This window comes from Electrona antarctica (assembly GCF_951216825.1).
Source record: "Electrona antarctica genome assembly, chromosome: 1".
Taxonomy (NCBI): domain Eukaryota; kingdom Metazoa; phylum Chordata; class Actinopteri; order Myctophiformes; family Myctophidae; genus Electrona; species Electrona antarctica.
In genome coordinates, this window is record NC_136806.1 from 43,081,425 (window position 1) to 43,098,608 (window position 17,184).

The following is a 17,184-nucleotide window of genomic DNA, read 5'->3' on the forward strand; positions in this document are numbered from 1 at the left end:
CATCGTCACACAAAAGGATCAAAAGTAGCAGATTTACAAGCGTGTGATTCAAGGCTGTATCTGCAACTTTTGATGGGTTCTTTTTGTGTACTTGAATACTGAAAAGTAACAGTTTTGGACATGATGAGGTTTCCACCCGACAGGGACGATCATTATGAACACAGGTTGAAAATGGGCGGACCAAAAGAGGTCCTTTTGAGCCCTATTTCAAATAGTGGGAACAGCCGATCTACAACCTCACAAACGTGTCACATTGCGACACGCTGTGGTCTTGCAGATCGACAGGACAGTCCCTGAACACCAACGGAGTGAGTATTATTTGTTTGGAACAAAAAGGCCATGGGTTTTGTTTTCCTGGCATAACGGGCCGCTGGACTAAAGGGTTTTTGACCCAGTGGGACATTTATTTTCCGGGGTTTTCAGAATAATGGCGCTTCGGATCAATGGGCGGTCCTCTTAATAATGGAGGCTCCATTCATCCTCTCAGTTAGGCAACCACCAGTGTTGCCAGACTCTGCATGCGAGAGGAATAAGAAGAAACACGGTTGATGAAAACAATCCCAAAACAAGCGACTTGTGTGTGTGTGTGTGTGTGTGTGTGTGTGTGTGTGTGTGTGTGTGTGTGTGTGTGTGTGTGTGTGTGTGTGTGTGTGTGTGTGTGTGTGTGTGTGTGTGTGTGTGTGTGTGTGTGTGTGTGTGTAAATTGAAGGATTGTGTGTGGGAGCATGAGCCTCAGCAGACAGTGTTGGGCGGGAGGAGTAGGGGCAAAGCCTCTACGTCCTCCCGGTGGGGGCACTGGCAGGTGAGTCAGTATAGGATACAACAGTGCGTCCTCCCGGTGGGGGCTCCTCACTGGCAGGTGAGTCAGTATAGGATACAACAGTAGGTCCTCCCGGTGGGGGCTCCTCACTGGCAGGTGAGTCAGTATAGGATACAACAGTATGTCCTTCCGGTGGGGGCTCCTCACTGGCAGGTGAGTCAGTATAGGATACAACAGTACGTCCTCCCGGTGGGGGGTCCTCATTGGCAGGTGAGTCAGTATAGGATACAACAGTACGTCCTCCCGGTGGGGGCTCCTCACTGGCAAGTGAGTCAGCGGTGGCCGAACGGATTGCGGAGCGGTCTTGATACCGGAAGGTCGCCAGTTCGAATCAGCGGTCCGACACGTTAAAATTACCACCGCTGAAGTGCCCTTGAACAAGGCATTGAACCACTACGATGAAATGTTCAATGAGCAGGGCCTGGCTGGAAACAAGTTCTTGAGCTTAGCCCAGATACCCTGGGTAAATATAGTAATCATTTCATTTCATTTCATTTCTATACCACAGCAGTGACAACACAGAGATGTGTAAATTGGGGCAATTGGCACAATACAACAAAAAACAAGAAAAACAAGAATTTCCCAAAGGTAATAATAAAGTGAAAATAAATTGCCGCCGACCCCCATTTGAAAATATGTTGTTCCAGGGACCCCGCCCCCAGAAGCAAAGATTTGAGTTAAAAACGTTGGCTCTGAAAGAATATATATTCAAAGATTTGCACTACATTTTCACGATTTTTCAAAAATAGCAGACCTGTGCCGTGTTACGAGCTTGTAGATCTGCTATTTTTCAATTGCTAAAGTATAACACTTAATGCTTAAAACACCAAAAGGGGTTCCCGCCCAAAATGGGATAAACATCACAAGAGTGATTTAAAAGTTATCGTGGAATCAGCATGGCCAATTATGAATAATCAGAAATAAATCACAGAGCAGAAGACTTATTGGGACTTGAGGATAGAAGGACAGCAGTGTTCTAATGCAGTGGTTTTCAACTATTCATATCAAAGCCCATTATTTATTCGGCATTTGAGCCACGGACCACCATTTGATGAGATTTAGCCTCGCAGATCCAAAACCAAAGAATATTTTGTTGTCGTTGGATAAGATTTTGTCAACAATTCAATTAGTAAAAGTATCAATACTGCAATTAACATAGAAAGAAACACTCTGTTACAAATTAAGTGTAGCCTCGGCCGGGAGGCGAACCCCGGACCTCGTGTCAACAAGGCACATACGTTACCAGTACCCGCACCTGTGTTCTGGTCCTCTTGATTGAGCTGAGCAGGACCTGGAAACCTTGCTGGAAACCTGGCTCCTGCTCAGCCAATCAACAGGACCAGAACACACACTCGTTACTTTTCTTCCAGTTTATTATACTCGTCGTCAGATCGTCTTCTTGGTACAGACTACTACAGAGCGCCCCCTTGTGACTGTGGATAAACGTGTTCTTCTATGATGTTGGATTTAATTCAGGGATCAAATAATGAATGCATGCATTTCTTTATGCCTACCACTCGCTGACCAGTGTTCAGAGCGCAGATGCTTCTACCGTTTTAGCCTGTATAGTTAGGTTGTTGTTAGGCATTCCGCATTTTAGATAACAAGATTTAACTTAAACCTTGAACTCTCAAATCATTAAAAGTTCTTCCTATTGAGTTCAGAATCATTAACAGTGGTCTGGGACTCCCGTCTCTTCTATGGGCTATAATATAGTCTTTAAGTGTGAGAGATCCTTGGTTGATTCCACTCAGTAGTGGAAAAATTACTCAATTTCTTGAAATGAGTTTAGTAAAAGTATCAATACTGCAATCAACATAGAAAGAAACACTCTGTTACAATAAGTGTAGCCTCGGCCGGGAGGCGACCCGGGGACCTCGTGTCAACAAGGAAGATACGTTATCAGTTGACTACTAGAGAACCAGGTCAGTTAAGAAATCAAACACAGTCACAGAGTGACCAGACAGATTTATTTCACTGTCAGGTTTACAAATAAAGTATATTTAATATAAAGTATCAACGGCGTATCAACGTCCGCTCACGCCGTCGGACTGTTTTGGACTGTTTTTGTGATTTCAGACAGTTGAAAGTGAACTGAAAATGAACTACGCCAACACGCCGTGCATACGACGTTGATACGCCGTCAAGAGAGAGGTTGGCGTATCAACGTCGTATGCACGGCGTGTCGGCGTAGTTCACTTTCAGTTCACTTTCAACTGTCTGAAATCGCAAAAACAACGGGACTGGTGTTGGCGTCGTTTCAAGTTCAACCCCTTTTGCTATTTTGCTTTTGATTGCTTATTTTATTTTTGTGTCCTGCACACAAAGTGCCCAACCCTCATTAGTTATAAGACCATGGTCAAAAAGGATGAAAAACGAGGATTTGAAAAAAAGATGAAAATCACGTAGACCATGGGCTACAGTCCATGGTCTCGGGTGATTTTCGGCATGCTATGCCGTCCGAGACCATGGGCTATATAGACGAAAAAGCGTGACGGAAAAGCGTGACGGAAAAGTGTGACGGAAAAGCGTGACGGAAACTTAAACGCCCAATGCATTCTCAATGGCAATAGCACAAACTTTGGCATGCTACTAGTCCTACATACTTACACCTAGAAACCCCATTCAAACCTATTTAGGTTAATCTTACGGTGGACATGTTTGCCTGAATAGGAATCCTTGAAATGTTTCATAGTTTCAGAAATATAGTGCTTTCAAATTTGAGAAATTTACAATGGGGCTCAATGGCAGATATTGGCACGTCAAAAAAGCACTTTCACCTAGAAACTCTGTTCACACTTTTTATAATTCAGCTTACTGTGGAGACACATGCTGGAACTTTTTACTTTGAAATGTTTTGTAGTTTCTGAGTTATTTAACTTAAACACCCAATGCATTCTCAATGGCAATAGCACAAACTTTGGCATGCTACTGGTCCTACATACTTACACCTAGAAACCCCATTCAAACCAATTTAAGTTCATCTTACGGTGGACATGTTTGCCTGAAAATGAATCTTTGAAATGTTTCATAGTTTTAGAAATATAGTGCTTTCAAATTTGAGACATTTATAATGGGGCCCAATGGCAGCTCTATGGCATGTCAAAAAGTCACTTTCACCTAGAAACTCCATTCACACTTTGTATAATTCAGCTTACTGTGGAAACACATGCTGGAACTTTTTACTTTGAAATGTTTTGTAGTTTCTGAGTTATTTAACTTAAACGCCCAATGCATTCTCAGTGGCAATAGCACAAACTTTGGCATGCTACTAGTCCTACATACTTACACATAGAAACCCCATTCAAACCTATTTAGGTTCATCTTACGGTGGACATGTTTGCCTGAAAATGAATCTTTCAAATGTTTCATAGTTTTAGAAATATAGTGCTTTCAAATTTGAGACATTTATAATGGGGCCCAATGGCAGCTCTATGGCACGTCAAAAAGTCACTTTCACCTAGAAACTCCATTCACACTTTGTATAATTCAGCTTACTGTGGAGACACATGCTGGAACTTTTTACTTTGAAATGTTTTGTAGTTTCTGAGTTATTTAACTTAAACGCCCAATGCATTCTCAATGGCAATAGCACAAACTTTGGCATGCTACTAGCCCTACATACTTACACATATAAACCCCATTCAAACCTATTTAGGTTCATCTTACGGTGGACATGTTTGCCTGAAAAGGAATCTTTGAAATGTTTCATAGTTTTAGAAATATAGTGCTTTCAAATTTGAGACATTTATAATGGGGCCCAATGGCAGCTCTATGCCACGTCAAAAGGTCACTTTCACCTAGAAACTCCATTCACACTTTGTATAATTCAGCTTACTGTGGAGACACATGCTGGAACTTTTTACTTTGAAATGTTTTGTAGTTTCTGAGTTATTTAACTTAAACGCCCAATGCATTCTCAATGGCAATAGCACAAACTTTGGCATGCTACTAGTCCTACATACTTACACATAGAAACCCCATTCAAACCTATTTAGGTTCATCTTACGGTGGACATGTTTGCCTGAAAAGGAATCTTTGAAATGTTTCATAGTTTTAGAAATATAGTGCTTTCAAATTTGAGACATTTATAATGGGGCCCAATGGCAGCTCTATGGCATGTCAAAAAGTCACTTTCACCTAGAAACTACATTCACACTTTGTATAATTCAGCTTACTGTGGAGACACATGCTGGAACTTTTTACTTTGAAATGTTTTGTAGTTTCTGAGTTATTTAACTTAAACGCCCAATGCATTCTCAATGGCAATAGCACAAACTTTGGCATGCTACTAGCCCTACATACTTACACATAGAAACCCCATTCAAACCTATTTAGGTTCATCTTACGGTGGACATGTTTGCCTGAAAAGGATTCTTTGAAATGTTTCATAGTTTTAGAAATATAGTGCTTTCAAATTTGAGACATTTATAATGGGGCCCAATGGCAGCTCTATGCCACGTCAAAAGGTCACTTTCACCTAGAAACTCCATTCACACTTTGTATAATTCAGCTTACTGTGGAGACACATGCTGGAACTTTTTACTTTGAAATGTTTTGTAGTTTCTGAGTTATTTAACTTAAACGCCCAATGCATTCTCAATGGCAGTAGCACAAACTTTGGCATGCTACTAGTCCTACATACTTACACATAGAAACCCCATTCAAACCTATTTAGGTTCATCTTACGGTGGACATGTTTGCCTGAAAAGGAATCTTTGAAATGTTTCATAGTTTTAGAAATATAGTGCTTTCAAATTTGAGACATTTATAATGGGGCCCAATGGCAGCTCTATGGCACGTCAAAAAGTCACTTTCACCTAAAACAGGGGTGCCTAAAAGGTAGATTGTGATCTACCAGTAGATCACACAGGCTGTGCAGGTAGAACACATGACATGACAAAATAATAAACTATTTTTGGCATCTGCCACACATTAAGGTGACTGCACTTGATTGATCGACATCAAAAAGGGCAGCGCAAACCCACAATGCAACAGGCCTACCGTGTTTTCAAAAGTGTTCGCACAAACATCAATATTACAAAAAAGGAAAAGAAGTGCATTTGTATTTTCAGCAATGGGATAATATATGTATATATTTTTGGTGGGTAGATCTGGTTGAGCTGGTCATTTTGAAAGTAGCTCTCAAGTCTAGAAAGTGTGGGTACCCCTGCTATAGTATGTCGTCACACTTGTTCGTCACGCTTTTTCGTCACGCTTGGGGAGGCACTGGGCCTGTAAATGACAACAAAACTAAAATGAAGGCACTGGTGTTGGCACCCTTGGTTTACCGGGACAGGGTTCAATTCCCTGAAGTGCCCTGCTCATTTTGTTGTATTTACACTTACATGGTTTATTATTTTTATTTAATTTCTGGTTTGGTTTGACTGCTGCTGCAGATCCTCAACATTATTAAACAATACTTTTTCCTTTGAAAGAAAGATGAAAATCACGAGAAAAAAAAAAGACGAAAATCACTCCGAGACCATGGGCTATAGCCCATGATCTCGGAGTCATTTTCGTCTTTTTTTCAAATCCTCAAAAATGATGAAAAACGGCATGCTATAGTATGCCGTCCGATATGGGCTATAGCTCATGGTCAAAAATGATGAAAAAAGAGGATTTGAATAAAAAATGATGGAAAACGGCATGCTATAGTATGCCGTTCGAGACCGTGGGCTATAGCCCATCGTCTCGGAGTGATTTTCATATTTTTTTTCAAATCCTCATTTTCGTCTTTTTTTCAAATCCTCAAAAATGATGAAAAACGAGGATTTGAAAAAAATACGAAAATCACTCCGAGACGATGGGCTATAGCCCATGGTCTCGGAGTCATTTTCGTCTTTTTTTCAAAACTTAAAAAATGATGGAAAACGGCATGCTATAGTATGCCGTTCGAGACCATGGGCCCATCGTCTCGGAGTGATTTTCGTCTTTTTTTCAAATCCTCAAAAATGATGGAAAACGGCATGCTATAGTATGCCGTTCGAGACCATGGGCTATAGCCCATCGGCTCGGAGTGATTTTCGTCTTTTTTTCAAATCCTCATTTTCGTCTTTTTTTCAAATCCTCAAAAATGATGGAAAACGGCATGCTATAGTATGCTGTCCGATATGGGCTATAGCCCATGGTCAAAAATGATGAAAAACGAGGATTTGAAAGAAAGACGAAAATCACTCCGAGACGATGGGCTATAGCCCATGGTCTCGGAGTCATTTTCGTCTTTTTTTCAAAACTTCAAAAATGATGGAAAACGGCATGCTATAGTATGCCGTTCGAGACCATGGGCTATAGCCCATTGTCTCGGAGTGATTTTCGTCTTTTTTTCAAATCCTCATTTTCGTCTTTTTTTCAAATCCTCAAAAATGATGGAAAACGGCATGCTATAGTATGCTGTCCGATATGGGCTATAGCCCATGGTCAAAAATGATGAAAAACGAGGATTTGAAAAAAAGACGAAAATCACTCAGAGACGATGGGCTATAGCCCATGGTCTCGGAGTCATTTTCGTCTTTTTTTCAAAACTTCAAAAATGATGGAAAACGGCATGCTATAGTATGCCGTTCGAGACCATGGGCTATAGCCCATCGTCTCGGAGTGATTTTCGTCTTTTTTTCAAATCCTCATTTTCGTCTTTTTTTCAAATCCTCAAAAATGTTGAAAAACGGCATGCTAGACGATGGGCTATAGCCCATGGTCTCGGAGTCATTTTCGTCTTTTTTTCAAAACTTCAAAAATGATGGAAACGGCATGCTATAGTATGCCGTTCGAGACCATGGGCTATAGCCCATCGTCTCGGAGTGATTTTCGTCTTTTTTTCAAATACTCATTTTCGTCTTTTTTAATCCTCAAAAATGACGAAAAACGGCATGCTATAGTATGCCGTCCGATATGGGCTATAGCTCATGGTCAAAAATGATGAAAAACGAGGATTTAAAAAAAAGACAAAAATCACTCCGAGACCATAGGCTATAGCCCATCGTCTGAGTCATTTTCGTCTTTTTTTCAAATCCTCAAAAATGATGGAAAACGGCATGCTATAGTATGCTGTCCGATATGGGCTATAGCTCATGGTCAAAAATGATGAAAAATGAGGATTTGAAAAAAAGACGAAAATCACTCCGAGACGATGGGCTATAGCCCATGGTCTCGGAGTCATTTTCGTCTTTTTTTCAAAACTTCAAAAATGATGGAAAACGGCATGCTATAGTATGCCGTTCGAGACCATGGGCTATAGCCCATCGTCTCGGAGTGATTTTCGTCTTTTTTTCAAATCCTCATTTTCGTCTTTTTTCCAAATCCTCAAAAATGATGGAAAACGGCATGCTATAGTATGCTGTCCGATACGGGCTATAGCCCATGGTCAAAAATGATGAAAAATGAGGATTTGAAAAAAAGACGAAAATCACTCAGACGATGGGCTATAGCCCATGGTCTCGGAGTCATTTTCGTCTTTTTTTCAAATCCTCAAAAAATGATGGAAAACGGCATGCTTTAGTATGCCGTTCGAGACCATGGGCTATAGCCCATCGTCTCGGAGTGATTTTCGTCTTTTTTTCAAATCCTCATTTTCGTCTTTTTTCCAAATCCTCAAAAATGATGGAAAACGGCATGCTATAGTATGCTGTCCGATATGGGCTATAGCCCATGGTCAAAAATGATGAAAAACGAGGATTTGAAAAAAAGACGAAAATCACTCCGAGACGATGGGCTATAGCCCATGGTCTCGGAGTCATTTTCGTCTTTTTTTCAAAACTTCAAAAATGATGGAAAACGGCATTCTATAGTATGCCGTTCGAGACCATGGGCTATAGCCCATCGTCTCGGAGTGATTTTCGTCTTTTTTTCAAATCCTCATTTTCGTCTTTTTTTCAAATCCTCAAAATTGATGGAAAACGGCATTCTATAGTATGCTGTCCGATATGGGCTATAGCCCATGGTCAAAAATGATGAAAAACGAGGATTTGAAAAAAAGACGAAAATCACTCCGAGACGATGGGCTATAGCCCATGGTCTCGGAGTCATTTTCGTCTTTTTTTCAAAACTTCAAAAATGATGGAAAACGGCATGCTATAGTATGCCGTTCGAGACCATGGGCTATAGCCCATCGTCTCGGAGTGATTTTCGTCTTTTTTTCAAATCCTCATTTTCGTCTTTTTTCCAAATCCTCAAAAATGATGGAAAACGGCATGCTATAGTATGCTGTCCGATACGGGCTATAGCCCATGGTCAAAAATGATGAAAAATGAGGATTTGAAAAAAAGACGAAAATCACTCCGAGACGATGGGCTATAGCCCATGGTCTCGGAGTCATTTTCGTCTTTTTTTCAAATCCTCAAAAAATGATGGAAAACGGCATGCTTTAGTATGCCGTTCGAGACCATGGGCTATAGCCCATCGTCTCGGAGTGATTTTCGTCTTTTTTTCAAATCCTCATTTTCGTCTTTTTTCCAAATCCTCAAAAATGATGGAAAACGGCATGCTATAGTATGCTGTCCGATATGGGCTATAGCCCATGGTCAAAAATGATGAAAAACGAGGATTTGAAAAAAAGACGAAAATCACTCCGAGACGATGGGCTATAGCCCATGGTCTCGGAGTCATTTTCGTCTTTTTTTCAAAACTTCAAAAATGATGGAAAACGGCATGCTATAGTATGCCGTTCGAGACCATGGGCTATAGCCCATCGTCTCGGAGTGATTTTCGTCTTTTTTTCAAATCCTCATTTTCGTCTTTTTTTCAAATCCTCAAAATTGATGGAAAACGGCATTCTATAGTATGCTGTCCGATATGGGCTATAGCCCATGGTCAAAAATGATGAAAAACGAGGATTTGAAAAAAAGACGAAAATCACTCCGAGACGATGGGCTATAGCCCATGGTCTCGGAGTCATTTTCGTCTTTTTTTCAAAACTTCAAAAATGATGGAAAACGGCATGCTATAGTATGCCGTTCGAGACCATGGGCTATAGCCCATCGTCTCGGAGTGATTTTCGTCTTTTTTTCAAATCCTCATTTTCGTCTTTTTTTCAAATCCTCAAAATTGATGGAAAACGGCATTCTATAGTATGCTGTCCGATATGGGCTATAGCCCATGGTCAAAAATGATGAAAAACGAGGATTTGAAAAAAAGACGAAAATCACTCCGAGACGATGGGCTATAGCCCATGGTCTCGGAGTCATTTTCGTCTTTTTTTCAAAACTTCAAAAATGATGGAAAACGGCATGCTATAGTATGCCGTTCGAGACCATGGGCTATAGCCCATCGTCTCGGAGTGATTTTCGTCTTTTTTTCAAATCCTCAAAAATGATGGAAAACGGCATGCTATAGTATGCTGTCCGATATGGGCTATAGCCCATGGTCAAAAATGATGAAAAACGAGGATTTGAAAAAAAGACGAAAATCACTCCGAGACGATGGACTATGGCCCATGGTCTCGGAGTCATTTTCGTCTTTTTTTCAAAACTTCAAAAATGATGGAAAACGGCATGCTATAGTATGCCGTTCGAGACCATGGGCTATAGCCCATCGTCTCGGAGTGATTTTCGTCTTTTTTTCAAATCCTCTTTTTCGTCTTTTTTTCAAATCCTCAAAAATGATGGAAAACGGCATGCTATAGTATGCTGTCCGATATGGGCTATAGCCCATGGTCAAAAATGATGAAAAATGAGGATTTGAAAAAAAGACGAAAATCACTCCGAGACGATGGGCTATAGCCCATGGTCTCGGAGTCATTTTCGTCTTTTTTTCAAAACTTCAAAAATGATGGAAAACGGCATGCTATAGTATGCCTTTCGAGACCATGGGCTATAGCCCATCGTCTCGGAGTGATTTTAGTCTTTTTTTCAAATCCTAATTTTCGTCTTTTTTCCAAATCCTCAAAAATGATGGAAAACGGCATGCTATAGTATGCTGTCCGATATGGGCTATAGCCCATGGTCAAAAATGATGAAAAACGAGGATTTGAAAAAAAGACGAAAATCACTCCGAGACGATGGGCTATAGCCCATGGTCTTTGAGTCATTTTCGTCTTTTTTCAAAACTTCAAAAATGATGGAAAACGGCATGCTATAGTATGCCGTTCGAGACCATGGGCTATAGCCCATCGTCTCGGAGTGATTTTCGTCTTTTTTTCAAATCCTCATTTTCGTCTTTTTTTCAAATCCTCATTTTCGTCTTTTTTTCAAATCCTCATTTTCGTCTTTTTTTCAAATCCTCAAAAATGATGGAAAACGGCATGCTATAGTATGCTGTCCGATATGGGCTATAGCCCATGGTCAAAAATGATGAAAAACGAGGATTTGAATAAAAGACGAAAATCACTCCGAGACGATGGGCTATAGCCCATCGTCTCGGAGTCATTTTCGTCTTTTTTTCAAATCCTCAAAAATGATGGAAAACGGCATGCTATAGTATGCCGTTCGAGACCATGGGCTATAGCCCATCGTCTCGGAGTGATTTTCGTCTTTTTTTCAAATCCTCATTTTCGTCTTTTTTTCAAATCCTCAAAAATGATGGAAAACGGCATGCTATAGTATGCTGTCCGATATGGGCTATAGCCCATGGTCAAAAATGATGAAAAATGAGGATTTGAAAAAAAGACGAAAATCACTCCGAGACGATGGGCTATAGCCCATGGTCTCGGAGTCATTTTCGTCTTTTTTTCAAAACTTCAAAAATGATGGAAAACGGCATGCTATAGTATGCCTTTCGAGACCATGGGCTATAGCCCATCGTCTCGGAGTGATTTTAGTCTTTTTTTCAAATCCTAATTTTCGTCTTTTTTCCAAATCCTCAAAAATGATGGAAAACGGCATGCTATAGTATGCTGTCCGATATGGGCTATAGCCCATGGTCAAAAATGATGAAAAACGAGGATTTGGAAAAAAAGACGAAAATCACTCCGAGACGATGGGCTATAGCCCATGGTCTTTGAGTCATTTTCGTCTTTTTTCAAAACTTCAAAAATGATGGAAAACGGCATGCTATAGTATGCCGTTCGAGACCATGGGCTATAGCCCATCGTCTCGGAGTGATTTTCGTCTTTTTTTCAAATCCTCATTTTCGTCTTTTTTCCAAATCCTCAAAAATGATGGAAAACGGCATGCTATAGTATGCTGTCCGATATGGGCTATAGCCCATGGTCAAAAATGATGAAAAACGAGGATTTGAAAAAAAGACGAAAATCACTCCGAGACGATGGGCTATAGCCCATGGTCTCGGAGTCATTTTCGTCTTTTTTTCAAAACTTCAAAAATGATGGAAAACGGCATGCTATAGTATGCCGTTCGAGACCATGGGCTATAGCCCATCGTCTCGGAGTGATTTTCGTCTTTTTTTCAAATCCTCATTTTCGTCTTTTTTCCAAATCCTCAAAAATGATGGAAAACGGCATGCTATAGTATGCTGTCCGATATGGGCTATAGCCCATGGTCAAAAATGATGAAAAACGAGGATTTGAAAAAAAGACGAAAATCACTCCGAGACGATGGGCTATAGCCCATGGTCTCGGAGTCATTTTCGTCTTTTTTTCAAAACTTCAAAAATGATGGAAAACGGCATGCTATAGTATGCCGTTCGAGACCATGGGCTATAGCCCATCGTCTCGGAGTGATTTTCGTCTTTTTTTCAAATCCTCATTTTCGTCTTTTTTTCAAATCCTCAAAAATGATGGAAAACGGCATTCTATAGTATGCTGTCCGATATGGGCTATAGCCCATGGTCAAAAATGATGAAAAACGAGGATTTGAAAAAAAGACGAAAATCACTCCGAGACGATGGGCTATAGCCCATGGTCTCGGAGTCATTTTCGTCTTTTTTTCAAAACTTCAAAAATGATGGAAAACGGCATGCTATAGTATGCCGTTCGAGACCATGGGCTATAGCCCATCGTCTCGGAGTGATTTTCGTCTTTTTTTCAAATCCTCATTTTCGTCTTTTTTCCAAATCCTCAAAAATGATGGAAAACGGCATGCTATAGTATGCTGTCCGATATGGGCTATAGCCCATAGTCAAAAATGATGAAAAACGAGGATTTGAAAAAAAGACGAAAATCACTCCGAGACGATGGGCTATAGCCCATGGTCTCGGAGTCATTTTCGTCTTTTTTTCAAAACTTCAAAAATGATGGAAAACGGCATGCTATAGTATGCCGTTCGAGACCATGGGCTATAGCCCATCGTCTCGGAGTGATTTTCGTCTTTTTTTCAAATCCTCATTTTCGTCTTTTTTCCAAATCCTCAAAAATGATGGAAAACGGCATGCTATAGTATGCTGTCCGATATGGGCTATAGCCCATAGTCAAAAATGATGAAAAACGAGGATTTGAAAAAAAGACGAAAATCACTCCGAGACGATGGGCTATAGCCCATGGTCTCGGAGTCATTTTCGTATTTTTTTCAAAACTTCAAAAATGATGGAAAACGGCATGCTATAGTATGCCGTTCGAGACCATGGGCTATAGCCCATCGTCTCTGAGTGATTTTCGTCTTTTTTTCAAATCCTCATTTTCGTCTTTTTTCAAATCCTCAAAAATGATGGAAAACGGCATTCTATAGTATGCTGTCCGATATGGGCTATAGCCCATGGTCAAAAATGATAAAAAACGAGGATTTGAAAAAAAGACGAAAATCACTCAGACGATGGGCCCATGGTCTCGGAGTCATTTTCGTCTTTTTTTCAAAACTTCAAAAATGATGGAAAACGGCATGCTATAGTATGCCGTTCGAGACCATGGGCTATAGCCCATCGTCTCGGAGTGATTTTCGTCTTTTTTTCAAATCCTCATTTTCGTCTTTTTTCCAAATCCTCAAAAATGATGGAAAACGGCATGCTATAGTATGCTGTCCGATATGGGCTATAGCCCATGGTCAAAAATGATGAAAAACGAGGATTTGAAAAAAAGACGAAAATCACTCCGAGACGATGGGCTATAGCCCATGGTCTGAGTCATTTTCGTCTTTTTTTCAAAACTTCAAAAATGATGGAAAACGGCATGCTATAGTATGCCGTTCGAGACCATGGGCTATAGCCCATCGTCTCGGAGTGATTTTCGTCTTTTTTTCAAATCCTCATTTTCGTCTTTTTTCAAATCCTCAAAAATGATGGAAAACGGCATGCTATAGTATGCTGTCCGATATGGGCTATAGCCCATGGTCAAAAATGATGAAAAACGAGGATTTGAAAAAAAGACGAAAATCACTCCGAGACGATGGGCTATAGCCCATGGTCTCGGAGTCATTTTCGTCTTTTTTTCAAAACTTCAAAAATGATGGAAAACGGAATGCTATAGTATGCTGTTCGAGACCATGGGCTATAGCCCATCGTCTCGGAGTGATTTTCGTCTTTTTTTCAAATCCTCATTTTCGTCTTTTTTCAAATCCTCAAAAATGATGGAAAACGGCATGCTATAGTATGCTGTCCGATACGGGCTATAGCCCATGGTCAAAAATGATGAAAAATTAGGATTTGAAAAAAAGACGAAAATCACTCCGAGACGATGAGCTATAGCCCATGGTCTCGGATTCATTTTCGTCTTTTTTTCAAAACTTCAAAAATGATGGAAAACGGCATGCTTTAGTATGCCGTTCGAGACCATGGGCTATAGCCCATCGTCTCGGAGTGATTTTCGTCTTTTTTTCAAATCCTCATTTTCGTCTTTTTTCCAAATCCTCAAAAATGATGGAAAACGGCATGCTATAGTATGCTGTCCGATATGGGCTATAGCCCATGGTCAAAAATGATGAAAAACGAGGATTTGAAAAAAAGACGAAAAACACTCCGAGACGATGGGCTATAGCCCATGGTCTCGGAGTCATTTTCGTCTTTTTTTCAAAACTTCAAAAATGATGGAAAACGGCATGCTATAGTATGCCGTTCGAGACCATGGGCTATAGCCCATCGTCTCGGAGTGATTTTCGTCTTTTTTTCAAATCCTCATTTTCGTCTTTTTTCAAATCCTCAAAAATGATGGAAAACGGCATGCTATAGTATGCTGTCCGATATGGGCTATAGCCCATGGTCAAAAATGATGAAAAAAGAGGATTTGAAAAAAAGACGAAAATCACTCCGAGACGATGGGCTATAGCCCATGGTCTCGGAGTCATTTTCGTCTTTTTTTCAAAACTTCAAAAATGATGGAAAACGGCATGCTATAGTATGCCGTTCGAGACCATGGGCTATAGCCCATCGTCTCGGAGTGATTTTCGTCTTTTTTTCAAATCCTCATTTTCGTCTTTTTTCCAAATCCTCAAAAATGATGGAAAACGGCATGCTATAGTATGCTGTCCGATATGGGCTATAGCCCATAGTCAAAAATGATGAAAAACGAGGATTTGAAAAAAAGACGAAAATCACTCCGAGACGATGGGCTATAGCCCATGGTCTCGGAGTCATTTTCGTCTTTTTTTCAAAACTTCAAAAATGATGGAAAACGGCATGCTATAGTATGCCGTTCGAGACCATGGGCTATAGCCCATCGTCTCGGAGTGATTTTCGTCTTTTTTTCAAATCCTCATTTTCGTCTTTTTTCCAAATCCTCAAAAATGATGGAAAACGGCATGCTATAGTATGCTGTCCGATATGGGCTATAGCCCATGGTCAAAAATGATGAAAAACGAGGATTTGAAAAAAAGACGAAAATCACTCCGAGACGATGGGCTATAGCCCATGGTCTCGGAGTCATTTTCGTCTTTTTTTCAAAACTTAAAAAATGATGGAAAACGGCATGCTATAATATGCCGTTCGAGACCATGGGCTATAGCCCATCGTCTCGGAGTGATTTTCGTCTTTTTTTCAAATCCTCATTTTCGTCTTTTTTTTTAAATCCTCAAAAATGATGGAAAACGGCATTCTATAGTATGCTGTCCGATATGGGCTATAGCCCATGGTCAAAAATGATGAAAAACAAGGATTTGAAAAAAAGACGAAAATCACTCCGAGACGATGGGCTATAGCCCATGGTCTCGGAGTCATTTTCGTATTTTTTTCAAAACTTCAAAAATGATGGAAAACGGCATGCTATAGTATGCCGTTCGAGACCATGGGCTATAGCCCATCGTCTCTGAGTGATTTACGTCTTTTTTTCAAATCCTCATTTTCGTCTTTTTTCAAATCCTCAAAAATGATGGAAAACGGCATTCTATAGTATGCTGTCCGATATGGGCTATAGCCCATGGTCAAAAATGATAAAAAACGAGGATTTGAAAAAAATACGAAAATCACTCCGAGACGATGGGCTATAGCCCATGGTCTCGGAGTCATTTTCGTCTTTTTTTCAAAACTTCAAAAATGATGGAAAACGGCATGCTATAGTATGCCGTTCGAGACCATGGGCTATAGCCCATCGTCTCGGAGTGATTTTCGTCTTTTTTTCAAATCCTCATTTTCGTCTTTTTTCCAAATCCTCAAAAATGATGGAAAACGGCATGCTATAGTATGCTGTCCGATATGGGCTATAGCCCATGGTCAAAAATGATGAAAAACGAGGATTTGAAAAAAAGACGAAAAACACTCCGAGACGATGGGCTATAGCCCATGGTCTCGGAGTCATTTTCGTCTTTTTTTCAAAACTTCAAAAATGATGGAAAACGGAATGCTATAGTATGCTGTTCGAGACCATGGGCTATAGCCCATCGTCTCGGAGTGATTTTCGTCTTTTTTTCAAATCCTCATTTTCGTCTTTTTTCAAATCCTCAAAAATGATGGAAAACGGCATGCTATAGTATGCTGTCCGATATGGGCTATAGCCCATGGTCAAAAATGATGAAAAACGAGGATTTTGAAAAAAAGACGAAAATCACTCCGAGACCATGGGCTATAGCCCATGGTCTCGGAGTCATTTTCGTCTTTTTTTCAAAACTTCAAAAATGATGGAAAACGGCATGCTATAGTATGCCGTTCGAGACCATGGGCTATAGCCCATCGTCTCGGAGTGATTTTCGTCTTTTTTTCAAATACTCATTTTCGTCTTTTTTCCAAATCCTCAAAAATGATGGAAAACGGCATGCTATAGTATGCTGTCCGATATGGGCTATAGCCCATGGTCAAAAATGATGAAAAACGAGGATTTGAAAAAAAGACGAAAATCACTCCGAGACGATGGGCTATAGCCCATGGTCTCGGAGCCATTTTCGTCTTTTTTTCAAAACTTCAAAAATGATGGATAACGGCATGCTATAGTATGCCGTTCAAGACCATGGGCTATAGCCCATCGTCTCGGAGTGATTTTCGTCTTTTTTTCAAATCCTCATTTTCGTCTTTTTCCAAATCCTCAAAAATGATGGAAAACGGCATGCTATAGTATGCTGTCCGATATGGGCTATAGCCCATGGTCAAAAATGATGAAAAACGAGGATTTGAAAAAA